This window comes from Arctopsyche grandis, chromosome 4 (genome assembly GCF_051622035.1).
Source record: "Arctopsyche grandis isolate Sample6627 chromosome 4, ASM5162203v2, whole genome shotgun sequence".
Classification (NCBI taxonomy): Eukaryota; Metazoa; Arthropoda; class Insecta; order Trichoptera; family Hydropsychidae; genus Arctopsyche; species Arctopsyche grandis.
In genome coordinates, this window is record NC_135358.1 from 35,913,204 (window position 1) to 35,933,765 (window position 20,562).

The 20,562-nt window shown below is 32.5% G+C and overlaps 1 protein-coding gene across 1 annotated transcript in view; it reads left to right on the forward strand.

The window, feature by feature from the left end:
• Positions 1 to 20,562, forward strand: part of Nlg2 (Neuroligin 2) — a 185,332-nt gene that overhangs the window by 62,331 nt on the left and 102,439 nt on the right. The window lies entirely within an intron of this gene.

Genomic DNA, 20,562 nt, shown 5'->3' on the forward strand with positions numbered 1-20,562 from the left:
TTAGTATAACATAGCACAGTTCGATATAGAATGTACGAATTATGTATACGTATAAAATATCACCACCCGTACTCGTAGACAATAATATTAATAATATATCAATTTTTTTCGTAACTACGTATGGAGAAGCAGTAAGATGATTTAAAACAATTTAAAATTTATAAATTACTTGAACCATTTTTATACTTATTCTATTCCTTTCTTTTTTATACTTTATTTAATATCTATTAAATAAAATCTATTTTATAAAATTTAAATTTAAATCTAGTAGTCACATGTTTTAACAATTTGTTTTTATTTTTTATTGCTTTAAAATACTTATAATTAATTAACTAGCGAATTTTAAAGGTCAATTATATACTTTTTCTACACATTTTTTTTCTCGAACTGTTATACATACTACATATATCCATTGTGCCAGTTTTATATTTTACTGCGTTAACAATGATTGGTTTTAACAATCTCAATACTAGATTTTGAGTTAAATACTGCAAAAACAAAAAATCAGTAAAAAAATCGCGCATTTTTATAAGCGCCCATATCTCATAAACAAGACAGAAACTAACGTAAATCATTGTCATATTCGAATTAAATGAATCAAACTTAGTAAAAATTGGCAAGTCTCCGTTCTGGTAATTTTTTTGTTGGTCAATGTAATTATAGTTCAAGTATGAACTACAAAATAAAGCCGATATTTGATTGAAAGTATAGGCTTTATTGTTCATAGCCCCGCTTTTATTTTGTTCAAAGCTGCAGGTTGATGAACTACTACTATTTCGAATTTATGAAGATGATTTTCAGCAACAAAAAAAATACGAAAATACCTTGTTTAAGCATCCAATCGTCTCGTGTACCGTAATACGCTTCATTTAAAGAACGAAATCTTTGAAATTCAGTTAATTATAATATAATATATACATATTTTATTAAAAATAATACTGAAGATGGGCATATTTTCGAAACAAAATATAAGAAATATGGGCTCAAGTAGTACCCAATTACATAGGTACGAAATAAATAGAATACAAAGTATGTACGTATGTTCCAATATCAGGATACAGTAAATGCATTTACGAATTTCATCACCAGTAGTAATACTAGAAATGTGCACAGCTCGCTGGCAAAATCTCACTCCCCTAGGGGTGGGTTAAGTAAAGTGAGTACATGGAATATTCATAAAGTGGTGGGACACCATCGCTGTCTCTCCCGGGGGCTGTTATCCAGACTGGACCAACCCCTATACGAGATAAGCTTCAAATCCCCAGTCTTATATCTTATTAAGACATCGATAAGGACGTTTTCAATTTGCACTGCGGTTACCGTTAATATTTCACCTTGGCATCGCAACAAGTTACATGCCAACTAGTATCGAACGGTAACTATCTTGTGTGCAGTTATTTTTGCCTGGAGGGAGCTTTTTAAATCTGCGGATTTACGAGCGTATAAAATTGTCGATGTAGACGTTTTTCCTCGAGATGGAGGAAATTGAAATGCATATATTCCGAAAAGTATGTAATTTTCAAAGGCGTTCGAGGAAAAGACATTGTCGTTGCAGAAGAGAGAGTTGGAAAACATATTTATCGCTCTGTATTCAATCGCAAATCGTAGTAGCAGCTCATTTCAACCTACATAAGTTGAGTACTAATGCTAAATTGTTCAAACTTGGACTTAGTATGGTCGCATATATTATACAATGTACATTATATGATCACCTGCGGGACTGCACTAGACTGCAATACGTTGACTAGGAAACCTCTTCCAAAGTACACTCTATATAATTGGACTGAATCAATTAGCTAATTAGAAACTTAGTGAGTGCATCACTTCAGCCAAAGGCGCTGCAACGTTCTAATGCAGCTTAAAATTATAATACTTGGAAACATCGACTCGGACCGTTTATGGAAAATTACTTAGTTAAATTATATGTAGATTTTTAAGATTTAAAGGTTGACTATTTAAAGTCTTTTATTGAGTTGGTTTAAATTTTCATTAATCGATCTGCTTAACGTAGCTCCTATTTAATGAGAGAATCGAATAACTTCAAATAATTTGTACCTATTGTTTGTACCTATACATATGAGTGTTTATAATTGAAAATGACAGAAGTCCAATTTTCAATTCTAAAAACACTATTTCTGTTTCACTAAATTCACAAATTTTTATCACTTATTTTAATTCGATATGACCAAAATATCTGAAAAGCAGAATAAACGTATTACAAGTCACCAGTATTTTTATAAACCTCCTTTACGTTTCACTTACGATTACAATTCAGGAAAAAATTTGCTTCTTATCCGATCATTTTCATACTTTGCCATATTGCTCATTTTGGCCATCAATATTAGTAAATGGATCCTCCGCCATTACGATAGAGATAAAATATCGTTTAATTGAAATGAAGTAAAGTTGACTGAAGCCACTTCCAATTATAACGGCTCATATAAACATGAATACTTTTTAAACGTTTACATGCGGACTTTTTACTAATCAAATCAAACTCAACCTAACCAACGCTACATACATATCACTAATAGCAATTTTTTTTTATTTCATTACATTCTATACCAGGAAGGCCTTATAGGTAAACCCCAATGCGCCTTCCTGGCCAATTACAAACAATACAGCATTTTTATTATACAAGTCGCTGAATTACGAGACACAGAATACTCTCAAATTAACGAGACATCTATGAATTGTACATACATTTTATTGTACATTAATCATACTCATATAGTGGTGATATAGTAGGTAGGAAGGTTCTTAGCCAATTTTTAATCGGGAACCGTTTCCAACATTAAACCAGAGAAAATTGGCAAACTCTGATAGGAAACGATCGAGCTGGAGTCACAAATAACCAAGTCTGACCAGCAACACTACAGATCAGCTCATGGGATCGCACCCGGCGCCTCTCGGTGCTAGGCAGAAGCTTAACACTATGGCGGCTGCTGACTCATATTTGCATCATGTTGGGTGCACAACGCTCACCGGCGACTGATACATATATGATTCACGACTGCGCGAATATATTTTTTAGTCCGCTGATATATTTTTTTCGTTTATGACAAAAACGTAATACAAAATTGTATCATCGGCCACAAACGATTGACGAAAACGTGATACAAAAATATATCAGCGGATCAGATACAACAAATATGAGTCGGCGGCCGCCATAGTATTAACGAACCAACTATGCTGCTGGCTTGGCAATGGAGTCATATAAGGTCACTCTCTAGAACGAGAAAGAGTTGAGATATGAAATAATTAAAATACATATAAGATAAGGTTTAAGGCTTAAGATTTTGTATGCCTCACGCGACGTAGTTTGCATACACCGATCATTATGCAAGTTTGCAAGTGATTGGCCGATGCAGTTCCAGTTTACACCACATACTTGTCCGGTATGATTAGCAGAGGCAAACTAATCAAGGTGCACATATAACTCTCTGGTGGCCATTAAAACCCGGTGACCCGGCCGTGTATGCTAACGAGTCCAATTCGTGCCGGATGAGCGGGACTTTTCGACCTCTGCCAAATTCCGATTCATCTCTCGGCTTATTAAACATTCATCACAGATCGGCCATCTGCAACGGAAAATATTCGATGCAACGGACATCTCTTGTGTGTTTATATATCGTCCGTGTGCAAATAATGCGCCGGAGCGTTATTATGCTCGAACCCTTTTGTTGTCTGAAACAGTTGAAACCCTCAGAGCTCATCCGATGGACATATAAAGGCTCAACGGCTGGACCTTTATTCGCTTTAAGACAGGATAATCTTGAGGGGTTCCACTGTGCTATACGACGACAAAGTTCGATCTGTTCGGTCGTGGCTAATGTGATTTAGAAACGGTACTCTGAATATGAATTCGTGCTCGATGATTTATAATTTGATTTTATGATTTGAATGGATTATATTTAAAATAGGTCATTCGAAGGAAATCAATATTATAAATGACATTATATTAACAGTATATTTAATATAATTCACATTCTATGACTGAATCACTAATAACCATACTAACACACTTGTGAAGAGTCTCGGTGATTACAATAAAATGTCTACACCTTTCAGGTATAAACACAGATTACCTCAACACAAGGTCATCGACTTTAGGGAGTCTTTAAGTAATATTATGTATTAAATGTATTATGAGCATTTATAAGAATTGTAAATAGGTTTTTGAGCTCTTTTTCCTATGACGCTGTACATATTAACATTATAATAATATAATACTATGATTACTAACAACATTAATTTAAAATTATAAAATAGAAAACGATCAGTAGATCAGTAGCTATTAAAATAGATATAAGATGTACTGTGAACTTAATTTAATAATAATAAAAAGCATTTTAAAATCAAAAAAACAAAAAAGAATCTTTTACCGTTAAGAGGACTGGACCGCAGCGCCTTGTCCATACAAACGTACTTTACTTCTCCCTTCCTCAATTATGCCACTAGAGGAATTATTTTTTAATATGCTATGGATATCCACCATTGGGGTGCATCTATCGTTTTACTTTTTTGATTAGTTATTTTTTATAGGAGCTAGGAGCCGCAAAATATCTATAAAATCGCCTCTTTTTTACACCCACGAAACGAATCCAGCGTGCTTATTTGACGGTTGATTTAAAAAAAAATACGCCGATAGATGCACAGAAAGCATCTTTTTCATACGGATGATGAAATTTTTTTAGACATTGGTCCAGGTTTGGAGGAGAAAATAGGAGAATACGAAACCTCGATTTCGTCAATTTAAAATACGTTTTATCTGGTCGAAGCACAACTGTAACATTCACTCAATATATATATATATATATATATATATATATATATATATATATATATATATATATATATATATATATATATATATATATATATATATATATATATATATATATATATATATATATATATATATATTGATATATATGTAGGAATGATTTTTAAACGAGCCGAGCCTTATGTGTGGTTGGTCAAACTGCTAGGGATAAAGTATGTGTGTGGTATGCATGGGAGAGACCGGATGCGTGTTGTTATGGTTACTTGTTGGAGAACAGGCCGGACGATATGTTATAATAAATAGTTCTGACTGCGAATCTGCGCGTTTCACTTGGAATCCTTCACATCCGGATCCTATATATATTGTCGCATTCACTCAATATATACATACACTCAATATATATATCGAAGAAAGGAACGGTAACAAAATTAAGGTTTCGGGTGTACAGCCCTCTTAAAGCACATTACTTAAATATCAATTATACATACATACCTATCATATGTACATATGTATAAAAGCTTGAATTAAAGTCTTAACATACAATTACAAAGCTTCATCTATTGATACATACTTCGTATAAAGATCAAGCAATGAACTATAATGTATTACACGTATATGTAGATATTGTTAACAAACATATGTAGATGTTCCAAAAAATCGCTCAAAAAAAAGTTATTTGAAAATTAAGATTTTTACATGTTTTAAATTTTTATATTGCAAAATAATTTTAAATACATTGTGCCAAAATAATAATTGCTTATAAAAACCGTCATAAAAAGTAGATATAATAGAAATTTGTTGAGATCACTATCTTTAGATTTCGGCTCATTTTCTTATTAAAATAAACGAATTTTTATACCTTTCAAAGTATGTAAAAGTTTAAACAAAATCCTTATACATTATATTTTATTCAGTGGTCTCCAACAGTTTCGATTGCTGGGTTGGATCGACAATTGTTCGAAGGCCGGTGAGCCATAGCCCGATAAAATAATAAAATAAATAACTAAATTTCCGATTATAATATTGGATATTATATAATTGATATATGTTTTTATAAGAATTGCATTAATAATATACATATCTTAAATTTCTAGCTAAGCAGTTTTTTTATTTATTTATCTGGGTGAAGTTTAGAAAATCAATGGCTTGTTAGAAATTAAAGTGCTACTAGGATTCAAAGTAAATCCGACATTGGATTAAATGAGTTCGGGGGCCGTATGTTGACAATCCTGGTATATGGTTGAGTCTTTCGTCGTAAGAAAGTTTTACTTCCCGTTTGAATCGTCTTTGCGTTCTTAGTAAAATTTTCTTTTTCCGTGGCCTTTTTTAAATTACCGAGATGAATAAATTAATTTCTAATAAACTGCTGTCAATAATATTTTATTGGTTTATGACCTAGTCCTCGCCCGTTACTAAATCTCAAAGCAACCGCTAAATGCTGTCCCATTTTTACAAGGCTTTTATTAGTTTTACTTCACTAATTGATCTGACACTCTTTACTACATTCTTCCGATCGGTTTTAAACTTTGCCATTTGGCGTTTGGAAATTCAAACGTTTAACAATTACACGCTTAAGAATTCAATAATTTTGGGAACGATGACAGTTCATTCACATCCAATGGCCAGTAGCCTTATTTGTTTGACTTTCCGCCCCCCACTCGTTTTTTTCAGATTTTAATTGTTTAAACGCCCATAACTTTATCTTATAAAATTTGCATTATAGGCTCTTATTATCTATATCACATATTTATAGTTTTACTTCACTAATAGGTTATACATATAATGAATGTTAAAATGTTCATTTTATAGTGTTGTTTTTGTTGAAAGAGACATACGCCCATTCCCTAAGTAAGTCTGTATATGCTCATTTTTTCGTTCTTTTATAGAAATTTAAAATTCATAATTGTTAGCTTTGAGAAAAAAATATTATTAATAAGAAAAATTTAAAAGCTAGTTTATTGAAACAAAAAAGCTGGTTTTCGCTTTTTTTAAAAATAATCAAAAAGTCAGTTTTTTGGTTTTCGTTTTAGCCAGCATGGAAGCCCTACCATATATAAATGTATGTCCGCTTACTTTGAATGCATTTACAGCTTATCCATAGCACAATATACTAAAATTCAATCATATAAAGAGCAACGTAAAGCATATAAATATTACAGAAAACGGCAATGTGTCAGGAGAATGTAATAAACCCACAGAAAGTAAATAAAGTAGTTATGAAGTAACTACGTATAAGACCTAACTGGTACTTACATACGTTAGAAAAGGTCCGTTTACAAATAACTTTGTGCTACTGTGTCGTATTTCTCTTTGTTGTGTATTCATATGTTCCAGTTTCTCTATTATATTATTAGTATACATATGTATATGTATGTATATATACATACATTGTTTATATCCTGAAATCTCACCTAAACATGACTCGTGAGTTTTACTCCTTGATCCTTTATGAAATGTTTTCATTTAAATTTGATTATGAATTGAACGATTTTTTTATATTTTATATTGCTAAGCTATTAATAAGAGCACGTTACTTTAGATGCCTGTTAACTATCTGTTAATGCAGCGATGGTCAACTGCCGTTCCTTGTAAACATCTACCACAAACCGCACTGTTTGCACCTGGTACTGCACTTCTACAGCGCGACAAAGTGCTCCAATTAATTAGGCACGACTTTGCACTCGGCCAGCCGTCAATTAACATGGAAAAAAAATCAACACACATACATATGTACATACGTGCAATTTCCATTAACCTCTTTTTGAGTCACCTATTTGTACTTCTTTTTTTGGTCACTTGACAACACCACATACCTAAGTTCATATGTATATAGTTCAGTGAATATTAATCTTTTTCATCATACATTTTTTAACTATTATATTATTCATAGACTTTTCTTTGTCATTTGATCTTCATATCAACTGATCTTTATTTTATATTTTTTTATTTTTTTTTTTACATACAAATACCAGGAAGGCTTAACAGGTAAGCCCCAAATGCGCCTTCCTGGTCCACACAATTATTACATAAATACATGTAAATCTAAACAATATCTGACATCTATAGTCAGATATTACAAACATCATATGAATACGATACATAACGATGAATAACTTTCATGTAACAATACGAATTTTTATATTCAATAAACAACCACAGAGACATCTATGGTGAGCAATATGGCGAAACCTAAGATATAACAATAACTAAAGGTTTGCAACAGAAAATTGGTAAGGAAAGGAAGGAAACGCCAATTTTTACAGGAACCGTTTCAATGAAAATCAGAAAAATTGGCAAATTCTGATTGATCTTGATAAACCAAGATCTGGCCAACAACGAGACATAGCGGGAATCGAACCCGTAACATCAAGTACGAAATAATTCAACATTCACCACTAGACCACGATGCTGGTTATATATCACATTGTTAAGTAGGGGCGAGTTCAGGATCCAAATGAAAGGCCAAAGTCGCTTCACAGCATTTATTGAATGATTCAGGAGATCCACACGTAAGCAGCGCTCGCTCCAGAATAATATAATATAGCCTAAGTACCTTATACCACATTGATTTAAGAATTGTTTTGTACTATTGAATAATGACAACATACTCGAAATAAAATCTAAGCGGTCCTGTTTTGAAACATAATTTACATGGAAAGCCATCAGATTTTTTTTTGGTGTGTGGTTCTATTGTATGTGCAATATGAATATCCGATGTGCGTATTTTTCATGTGAGGTTTTATCATAGAGCAACATGGATTCACGGTACGCACTTGACCTATCCACTTGGGGTAAGGTTCAAGTGAGCCGAGAGCGTGATCTTGGACGATTCGTTCCGATGAAATTTGTCAAACGGAAAAGCCTTTTTCCGTGAGCGGCCAATTTCCCACTTGAAGTGTCCAGTGAGGGGTTGCAGTCCGTCAGGGGGTTGAGCGCGGCAAGGGCGAGAAGTCGCGCTTAATTATGGGGTTGGAGCGTTATCTCTACTAACGAGGGTCGCGTTACCGCCGGCCTGACTTACGGCCAGAGCCAGCCCCCTGTATATATTCGGTCGCCCGAAAATATTCGGATCGCACGACCGAGATAACCCTAATGGCGGCCATGATTGATTCCGAGGCCGGGGCCGTCGTTAGCGACCCCGTGGCATTCCCACCCCCCCCCCACGGAATCCCACCCCCTCTAGAAAGGCTCCGAAAACCGGCCCTGATGCGATTTTAAAAATACCCAGCGATACAATTAAACGCGCGTTACGCACGCGGCGTAACGATAACTCGCCGAATCGACGTTGCTTAATTTAATATTGATTCGGCGTAGTGTATTTTCGGTACATGTTTACACTGATGACGCGCTCTCGAAGTTTAAGCCTTTGCCCGCACGGTCCATTTGTGTAATTGAGCATTCGGACGAATTTCGGCCGAAATCATGCTGTTGGGAATAACAACTCTTGGAGTTAACTTGCGCTAATGATATAGTTAGAAAATAAAACGGGAAATGGTTCATATCATAGAACGTGAAAAATATGAAGGGAAGCCGACACAGCTAATTTGGGAACCATTACAATGCTAAAATGTTTAATTTTTGATACTCATTGAAAAATATACAATAGCTGGAATTTTTTTTTTTTACTAGTGTGTAGGTTTATTGCATTATGAGATAGCAAATGATAAACATTCCAGAATGTTTCTATTCATAACACTGTTCGACAAATGACGATTTTTCTTTGGTTCAGAGATGAGATATGACTTTTCTTATAGATCTATGCCCAGTAAACACGAATCTGGTAATAAAAAATATTGATTGGCTCGAGATTTTTCTATATCTTGGTGTTGTTCGGTCGATGTATCAAAATCTGTCAATTTTCTGTTCAAAGTGAATATTGGAATCTATAGTCGGGTATTTAATCTTTTATTTGTAGTACTTTTCAGCTTTAAAATCTCTCTAAGTAGTCGTCCAGTTCAAATCGAAAGTCAAAAGTACGTATTTTCACTTGGGATATTTTCCCACTGTTAATACTATTTTATATTGAGATTTTTCTGTTGAAACATGTTTATTGGGATAGTGTTCTAGCCACATTATTTTTTGTTTTCGTTTAATTGGAAATGTGCTGAATTTTAAATCGGTAAAATTGCGAGTTTAACATCTCGTACTATTATTTACTCGTATTTACACGAACCTGAATTGAATTAATAGGTATAATATATTAAATTGTCTTTATATGAGAATTAAATAAAATTCCACTTATAAAAATCATATTTCGTCTTGCTTCGTCATCCTTATATCGTGACAAAAGTATTGCAAGCAGAAGACTTGACTCCTGGTGAATTTTACAAGGAGTGGAAGAGCATTATTTTTCGCTTGTCTAAAATTCAGAATAATAATGCTATGCAGAGAAAAACATTTACTGGATAACAATATTCTATTGGCTGGGATCTATGTTGATCCCATGGTTCGATCCATATTGACGGAAGAACAAATAAATAGAGCTAATAATGCTCTCTTTGAATTAACGATTCGTATGAAAGGTCTTCGAGTGGGAAACGAGACGACATCAGGTAGCTTTGATCAATCAATACTTGAATTATCTTCATCTTCATCCGACACCGCTGAATCTGAAGACGATTTTGAAAAATATCTCAATGAACAAGAAGAAATAAAACGTCCTCGTTTGAGTTCCAATAAATGAGTCCCAGTAAATGAATCATCTAAGTAACATATTAATCAATTAATATCGTATTTTGACAGTTTTTAAAAGTATCATGACGACTGCATGCATTCTAGATACAAATACATACAATTTAATATAAACATCGTTAATTTTATATTATACATATTTTTGTTGAAACTATACATTACACGCTAATTTAAGAGTTCCCAAAGACAGACAAATGCAAAAAAGTGGATAAATACATATATAATCCGCCAATTGAGAAAAGAACGGATGGGCTAACAACGCCCAACATCGCCATATGCTCAAATTTTAAATAAATTTATATCAAAATAAAACTTTTATTTCTATAGTGATGAACCCGGTTCAATTCCGCGCGTGTTTCTGTAGTTATGGAAATGTTACGCGTATATTGACACAGGCAATGTATTGGTAAATTCATGACTCGGATTTTATATATATTATATATTTACTCTTTGTTTTTATGCATGTCTACAGCTTGTTGTCTGTTGATTTTTCAATAAATAAAATAAAATAAAAATCATCATTGCATCTGCTCAGCTTGAGTAAGTACAAGTTTCAACTTAACGATGAAGGTGCAAATGTTCTTTTAAACCAAAGTCTAGAGATGTTAGAAAAATTCAAATCGGAAAACCTAAGAGTCTAGTTGATTATACTTCAGTTGGTGTACATACCATTACAAACTTGAGAAAACGATGTTTGATAACAAGAACGTCTGGTCGAGAGTGTTGGAAACAGATACGAGTATGATATTTAGTTTGAAAGGGAAAAATACAAAAATCTATCGATGTCGAACCGTAAAGCTTGTACGATTGAGTCGAAGAAAACTCTGTCTTGAAAAAAGGATGGCTGAGAAGCACTTGGAAGGGTCAATCGATGAAATCATTATTAAAGAAAGACCGAAAACATCGTTGAGCTGATATTCCAAAGACACGTGAACACTTCGCTAATAGGATTATAAGCATCCATTTTGAATCTTCTTAGAATACAATACACAACAAGACTCAATTAATCCGAAGAGAGTGTTGATTGAAGATTGACATAAATCAAACGTCTTTATAAACGTGTCTTTCTATTATGAATTCTTTTTGCTTTCATTTTGTTATAGTATCTTGCTCGTTGGAATTTCAACGGATGGATTTGGAAATGCAAATACGTTAATTGAAATTAATACTTTAACTTTCGTACATTAAATTACCGAAAAATCGTGATGTTATCTTGAAAATTTATTTACATGTTCTATAAGAATATATAATAGGAATAAAACTACATCAATAACTCAATTTAAACAAATCGTGATTGGATTGGAATTCGATTCAAAGGATCCCTCATTTGACGGACTGAAAACCAGACTGTTATATATATGAAATGCTATTATTTTAGCACTTAAACCAGCTTTTTTTAAAAATGTCACTTGTACCAGTTTGGTTTTCAGCCCGTCATTTTTGACACTCGCTAATTTCATGGAATTTTTCGCAAGAGGTGCTACTTGATATGTATAAAGCTCAATTTAAATTCAAACATAACAGTGAAGGGTGCCTATGAGCGTCTTAATTATGCAACAACTGTGACAAGTGCAAAACGTGGCATATGTACGTTGTATATATATATATCTACATACATCCTTCCAGATACGTCACGATAGCATGAACAGATTTTACCCAAAATTTCGAGCGCTCTCTAAATGAGAGAGCTACTAATTATATTATCACCAGGACAAAAGCTCACCTAGCAAACACAACCAGATTATAGCTCACGGAGGCATTCAAATGAATTAAATCTAGATTAAAAGCACATTCTATGTATTATACAGTGATGTAGTTAAATGTCAAGTTTTAAATTGTTCTCGTTACGAGGGCGTCTTTGACGTCATTTCGCGTTCCTAAAATAATTTCTTTTGATGTCATTTTTTCCCGCCCTTTGTTCACTGCTCATATTTCAGCTCTGCTGGAAAGAAATTACTACTAACTGCGAGAGAGAATTTTGCGCTAATTATTATTTTGCTTGCTTAGCTTTTTCTCCGGTCCGACCCGTTAATAACTTCAACCCAAGATGGATACACTCTCCATTATTGTTTTCATTAGCTCTAGTCGCCTAATGAGATACGACGTGGCTGTTGCAGCTGAAAACACGCCTCGTTTACAGCGAAAGTAATTGCACAATTAATTAATTGATGTTGAAAGGCTGAAAGCCTCGACGTCGATACTGCAATGAATCCAATTTGCAGCACCTGTAAATATATCGCATCTCTTAACATTAAATTGATCCACTTTCCTGTCGTTGAACTCCTTCTCAATCTCCATAGATCTATCTCTTGCATAAATTCTGACGAAAGTGTTTCCCTTTTCCATAAAAAGCGTCTTCGTTGTAAATAGATAGCTCTGGCTCGGTATTGATTTTCAACTCGTTATGCAAATCCGAAAGTCTTAAGAAAACTAGCCAGATTGAATTTATGAATGTGTTATATAAACCTTATCCCGGAGCTCAATTATTTTCGCTAGTCTTCAGGAACAGTTAAAAAAGCGCTCGTATAGATTACTTGTGATGAATTAGTGCTATAATGATATACATCGATAGTGTATGTACATACATAGACATTTATTCGATATCAAAATGTACAGAATTTTCACATAACAATAGACTTCAATTCGACATTTATCATATATTGATCTGAGTTATTAATGTTATGTACACATTATATATAAATTTAAATTCAATGAAATGTACTGCCTGTGATGTTACAGTGACAGAGGTTCATTGAAAATCAATATGTTTAAAATCTAATATGGCACATTCTATATGTAATATATTATACGTGTAATATGATATACTTAAAAACTTAATAAGGATGATCCACCGTCGAGAATTTAATAACACAAGGGTTTAATTTTTATGTACCTATGAATATTACCGGCCAAAGACTCAAAGGACGTTAGCGACTGTGTATTTGTAGAAATCTACAATATATGACACAAGTGTGTGTCTTTACTCTGGCATGTAAATTAAATTCATGCAGAGCATCTAAAATGTGTTCATATCACAATATTGTGTTGTTATTGTCATATCAATATCAACACAATATGAATATATCGTTTATAAAAAAATATAACTTTGTTGTATAGCTTAATATTTTATTTAATATTGTCGTTTTATTGTTGCAGGTGAGTTGAGATTGAAATTTCTTTCACAGAAGCTACCCATGCTCACAATAGCTCAAAGTAAGTAAAGATGATACATTTCGCACTTAATTTGGACTCGGATTCAAATACACGACGTGTACCCACTTCTAAAGTTACAAACTAAACCTTATACCTCCCAACAAAGCTCCGCTTGCTGTAATTAAGTTATCTTTTAATAAGGAACAACGGGTAATGCAATATTCCTTTGCAGTGCTTTACGTATGTAAACAGAATTTTCCGGAAAGAGCTTTCACTCCTTCAGCTATTTTCCGCGAGAGACGACTGGAAATCCTCAAAAACGCAAGAGCACATTTCCCAAGCGGGCTGTGAACCACCTCTCAACGGAAAATTTAATTCAATAACGTTCTTTCGAAATTTAACAGCGACAATTCGAAAGTGGTTTATGTAGGAATACCATACGTCGTTTTTTCCCAGAACATGTCCCCTTTTTGAATTTAGATTGAAATGGTAAAAGTCAAAACCAATTATTAGTCAAAAGGATAGATATTTACAATAAATATTGTTTCATCACTTTTTAAAAATTAGATTTGATTGAAAACTTTGTACCATATTTGAAGGACTACATCGAAATGAGACAAAAAATTGTACTAAATTTTGGCGAAAGTCGAAATTTTTTCTTGATTAATATTATTTTAAATAATTGACACACTTTCTCAAAAAAAAAATTGAGAATTGATATTGAAAACATGTTTTCATTTTTATAATATCGGTAATGAAAAACTGAAAAAGGATTGTATTTGCTTTCTCTCACAGAATGACAAATATACAATTAGGACGGTACGAAAATCGTGAATTTCAGATATTCATCAAAAGACCTAGTGGAAAACTTTTTATTTTATTTTTTATTTTTTTTACATTTATACAAGGAAGGCCTTACAGGTGAATCCCAATACACCTTCCTGGCTAATTACAAATTACGACTACAAATACAAATGCAGCATTTTTATAACAATTCGTTAAATTACGAGACACTGAAAAACTCGCAAATTAACGAGACATCTATGAATTGTACATAAATTTTATTGTACATCAATCATACTTCAAATAGTGGTGACAAAGTAGGTAGGAAGGATTTTTAGCCAATTTTTTTTCCGAGAACCGTTTCAACAATAAAATCAGAGAAAATTTGCAAACTCTGTTAGGAAACGATCAACCTGGAGTCACAAATCCATGTTTGACCAACAGCATACTCTGAAAAATTCATTTTCATTCAAGGCCCGATGTTTTATATCATTTTCATTCAACGGTTATTTTGTCATATTATTTAATTTATTGTTTAATTATCTTATGATTAACGAGAATCCAAAATAGCCATTTCACTCAAAAGTCCCCAAACAAATCGTTCCACGCTAGCAATAGGTGTTTGTATGGGAGAAGCTTTTTTTTAAGAAAATAGTCTTTTTTTCATGTTCCCGTGATTTTTAAAAAAACAAACGTCGTAGAAAGCTTCTTTTAATCTGAACATAGAAAATTCCGAAAAAAATCACGAATTTTATGAACTGTGAGAGGATCAAAAGGATTTGTTTTGACGTGAAACATAACATTTTGCATCAAAATAGGTCATTTTGTCTTCCTTAATTTTAACCACAGATTTGGTAGTCAAACCTTATAGTATCCTAGCATAGACCGTTTTTTGAAGGGCTCAGAGCCTAAGTTTATTTGTCCGATATGCAATTTATAACCAATTAATAACCGATACCCTAAGTAGACCGCAGACATGTTTGGAAAGGGTTTGAAGCCTTTTGATGGTTTTTTTTCCAATTTTCAACCATCCAAGTACTGCTAGACAATGTCCAGAAACGCCTTACTTCATTCAGAAACCCCCGGCTAGTTTATTACATATAAAATATGTACCAACAAGCTATTTGGTAGCATTAAAAGATAAATATAAATTCGTTTTAAGTTAAAATTAGCCATACTGGTTGTCAATTTTCGATTGACCAGGATATGTAAGCCCTAGTTTTTCAGCATTCTTTTCCGGTCTACTTATTTTCAACAAACAACCGACAAGTCAACATTATGCTGAAGCGAGGATTTCAGTGAAATATTTCATAAAATCCCCCTTCGGACAGATCCCCGCGAGATTGCATCGCTCGCCCTTTGTTGCACGACCGAACATCAGCTCTCTTTATTGCAGACATCCATAGTAGCTCACCGTAGAATAATAATATACAATACATTATAATATACATACGTCGGTGGTTGTGCGTGTTTATAATACGTATAATATTTGCGAAGGGGATTGTGTTTATATGTGTATTAAATTAGGTTGTTCTCTGTGCACGCTGCTATCAATCACGTCACATTGTCAAAATAGTATTAGAATAGCAGAGTACGTGAGAGTAATGATAAAGCCAACACCGTGACGCTATATCAAAATTATTCATGAATTTGTAACGAAATTTGCATGTACGTATTTGTGACTTATGTCATATGTACATAAATTTGAGCAAAAAATAAAATGTTTGATAGTTTACAGCCATTCCCAATGTTGAACGTGAGAATTATCACTTTAACTAAAACCATAACGATTTCCAATCGATGAATATATGAGCCGTTATATTTTAAAATGGCATAAGTCCACTTTTCTTCATTTCGAGAAACATTAAATATAATGTATTGCGTTTAACAATATTTAAAAATGGCCTGTAATATGGTTATCCTGCATTTCCGAGATTCTGAACATATCGAATTAAAATAAGTGATAGCAGTTTTTGAATTAATTCAAACAGAAATAATGTTATTGGAACTGAAAATTTGACTTGCACTACTTTCAAATATAACGGCTCATATGAAGATTAAATTTCCATTGTGAATAATGTATTGTTTTCGAGATACGATTTATCATACATATGTAGTATATTTTATTTATTTTATTATTTTATTTTATTAATTGAAAAATCAACAGACAGGATGTACATAGATATGTATAAAAAATAAATAGTAAATAAATAATATATGTAATATCCGAGTCCAATAATAGATTTTTACAAAAATGAAAAAGATAAATATAAGGAAAACAAATTAAAAAGTAAAGAATAAAGGCATGACAAAATATGTAGAACATTGCATAATTAAACTATAGTATTAAAATATTTGGAAAAGGTTACAAAATAGAATATAAGAAGAAATTGAAATTTACAAATATAAAACAAATGAAAAAGGTAAATACAAAATAAACAAATGAAAAGGAAAAGAATGAAAGCTATAATATGAATTAAATATTATATATATAGTTTTAAATACGGGAATTTTCACGGTAAGAAAATTAGTTTTTTCTTAAACTTTTATATAATACGTCTTTATTGTCAAGCGTATTAGTATTATATTCCGTAATAGAAAAGAATAACTTATGAAATTCGAGCTGTTTCTATAGAAATATTGTGTTAAGTATATTAAATACGGTTGAGGTAATTTCAAAATCATCCAAAGTTTTAAATATTTTACAACTTTAAAATCTAAAGGCTTAAGGAAGGTTCAAATTATGCGTATTTATATACTTTTGAAAATCTGACCATTTTATTGATGATATGAGAAATTAAATCAAATATAGCTTCATATATTCACAATATTTATTTATTTGACATACATATACCGGGAAGGCCTAACAGGTAAGTCCCAATGCGCCGTCGTAGCCAATTACTAACATTGCAGCATTTTTTATTACATAAATCGCTGAATTTAGAGATGCTTGAAGAACACGAAATTAACCATTAATTAATTAATTAATTAATCCATAGAGATGTCTTTTTCCAATTTGATAGAGAAACCGAACAATGAAATCGGATAAATCGGCAAACTCTGGTAGGCAACGATTAACTTGGAATCACAAATAACCAAGTCTGACCAGCAGCATTAAATATTAACACGGGATCGCACCCGGTAACCTCTCGCGACCACAGAGCCATATTTAATTATGTATTGTCTTATTAAGTCATATTTTAGTTTTTATTCTTTTATTTTTTTCATTTGTTTGTCTATATTATGTAATAGATAGATATATTATGTAATTTGTAAAAAACTATAATTAGGCTCAGATATTATTTTTTGATATTTATTCTTTATTTTTATGAATTTCTACATCTGAGGCCTGTTGATTTTTTCAATAAATAAATACTGCTGGCTATATATGTAGCTTAAGAGGGCTGTACACCTGAAACCTTAATTTTGTTGCCGTTCCTTTCTTCGATATACATATACATATATTGAGTGAATGCGACAGTTGCGTTTCGACCAGATAATACGTATTTTAAATCGACAAAATCGAGGATTCGTATTCTCCAGTTTTCTCCTCTGAAACTGGACCATTTTAAAAAAAAAATCATCATCTGTATGAGAAAGATATTTTCTATGCAACTGTGTGCGTATTTTTTTTTAAATCGACCGTTAAATAAGCACGCTGGACTCTTTTCGTGGGTGTAAAAAAGAGGCGATTTTATAGATGTTTGGCGGCTCCTAGCTCCTATAAAAAATAATTAATAAAAAAAATAAAAGCACAGGTACATGCCAATGGTAGATATCCATAGCATATTAAAAAAACAATTTCTCTAGTATCATAATAGAAGAAGGGAGAAGTGTAATACGTTTGTATGGACAAGGCACTGGTGTCCAGCCCTCTTAAGTAAGTGAATATACATACTATCTAACTTTATAAAAAAAAAAAAATCCTCTGTTTGACATATCTTATGCATAGTCTAATATATAATTTTGAAAGAGACATTATATATATTATATGTATGCATGCAAGTATTTTTGGTTGGGAATCGAAAACAAGTTTCTATGACGACGATTCGATTTTTTTTTTGGATTCAAATAAATTTAATAAAAAAACAAACTAATATTTACTATTAGATTAGCCATGTTTAAGCTGTTTATATTACAAATACTGAGCGAAGCCGGGTAAAACAACTAGTATATAATATTTTGTCTAATTGGATTATATTCCATCTAACCTAGTACCAACTTCCGCTATAGTTGAAGTGTATTTTCAGTATATATTCCGCCTAACTCACGTAAACTGATTCATAATATATTTTGATCATTCCAACTGATCAAAATATATTATATTACAACTGAAAATACACTTAAACTATAAGTCGTTACCAGGTTAGATGGGTGGGTTAGGTTTTCGTGAAAACCTCACTCGACTAGTAAATTGAGTTGGAAAGTTACATTTTTATTTCGAACACATTCTTAGAGTTATCGTAATACGATACTAATTACCATAGTTCGTATTACTCAGCTAATATTAACACATTATTGAATTCTAAAGCATTCGTAAAAACATTGGAACTGTCATAACTCAAGTGTTATATTACAACTACCGCACAATGTTCAAAGTATATTTCCACTTATAGACATATAATTTACTAGTTGAATTGTATTCGAATATGAATGACCTAAAACGCCAGTTAGAATATATTACAACTGAAAATACTCTTCAACTGTAACATAAACATTAATTAGAAATTACAATCAATCTGACAGAGGAAACAAATAGAGGGTAGGTAGCCAAATAGTGAGCAACAGTTTCAACAATTAAACCAGATAAATTGCCAAACGATTAAAAATGTCTAAATCTGGCTAGCATTATTTATTTATTACCATATATGTATATTATATATATACACGATATATATGTATGTATATATATATATATCATCATTTACAGCCATTCGCCATCCACTGCTGGATGAAGGCCTCTCCAACACGCTTCCACTCGTCTCTGTTTTGCGCAACACTCATCCATCTCATTCCGCACATTTTCCTAATTTCGTTCACCCATCTTCCTTGCGGTCTTCCTTTTACTCTTTTGCCTTCTCTCGGGTACCATTCAAGCACTTCTTTTGTCCACCTTTCGTCCATCCTCCTAGCTACGTGACCCGCCCATTGCCATTTCAATCTCTTCACTCTATCCACTATGTCCACTACCCTTGTCATATTTCTCACCCACGTGTTCCGCTTCCTGTCTTTCCTCGTTATGCCAAGCATACAGCGTTCCATACTTCTTTGAGTGCATTGGATTTTATTTTGCATCTTGGCGTTCAGTGTCCAAGTTTCACATCCATACGTCATCACTGGCAAAACGCATTGATCAAAGATCCTTTTCTTCAGGCAGAGTGGCATTTTTGATTTAAAAACAGCATTCATCCGTCCAAATGCACTCCACCCTAATTTCATACGTCTCTTTATCTCTTCATTTTTACTACCAGACATGTCAATTATTTGACCTAAATATAAATAATTATTTACTACTTCTACTGGTTTATCATCTAAGGGGATGCTATCAGGCATGCAATAACTATTGAACATTAGTTTAGTCTTATCTACGTTAATTTTTAATCCTACTTTTCTACTTTCCCTGTCCAGCTGTGTTAGTCTGATGAGTAGGTCAGCTGAATCACGAGCAACTAGAACTATATCGTCTGCGAACCGAAGGTGACTCAAAAAGCGACCATTGATGCTTTATATATATATATATATATATATATATATATATATATATATATATATATATATATATATATATATATATATATATATATATATATATATATATATATATATATATATTATCTGCCCATATATTATGGTTTTTGTTTTCATTATTAATTATTGGTTCTTTCTTATATTTCTAAACGCACTTTATTTTCAATTCTATTGTCAATTGTCATCTAAATCATTGTTTATTATTATATTATGAACAAATACTTGCCAAAAAACTATATAATTCGCTTTATTAATTTTATTTTAACTCAATTGGTATCACGAGTGATGGTTTGCTCGGTAATTCCGTATCGCTTCTATGGATGCAAGTATGTATGTGTATATTTATATTCATATACACATAACTGCTGATATTTATGCTTCTGGATATCTACACGTCTATC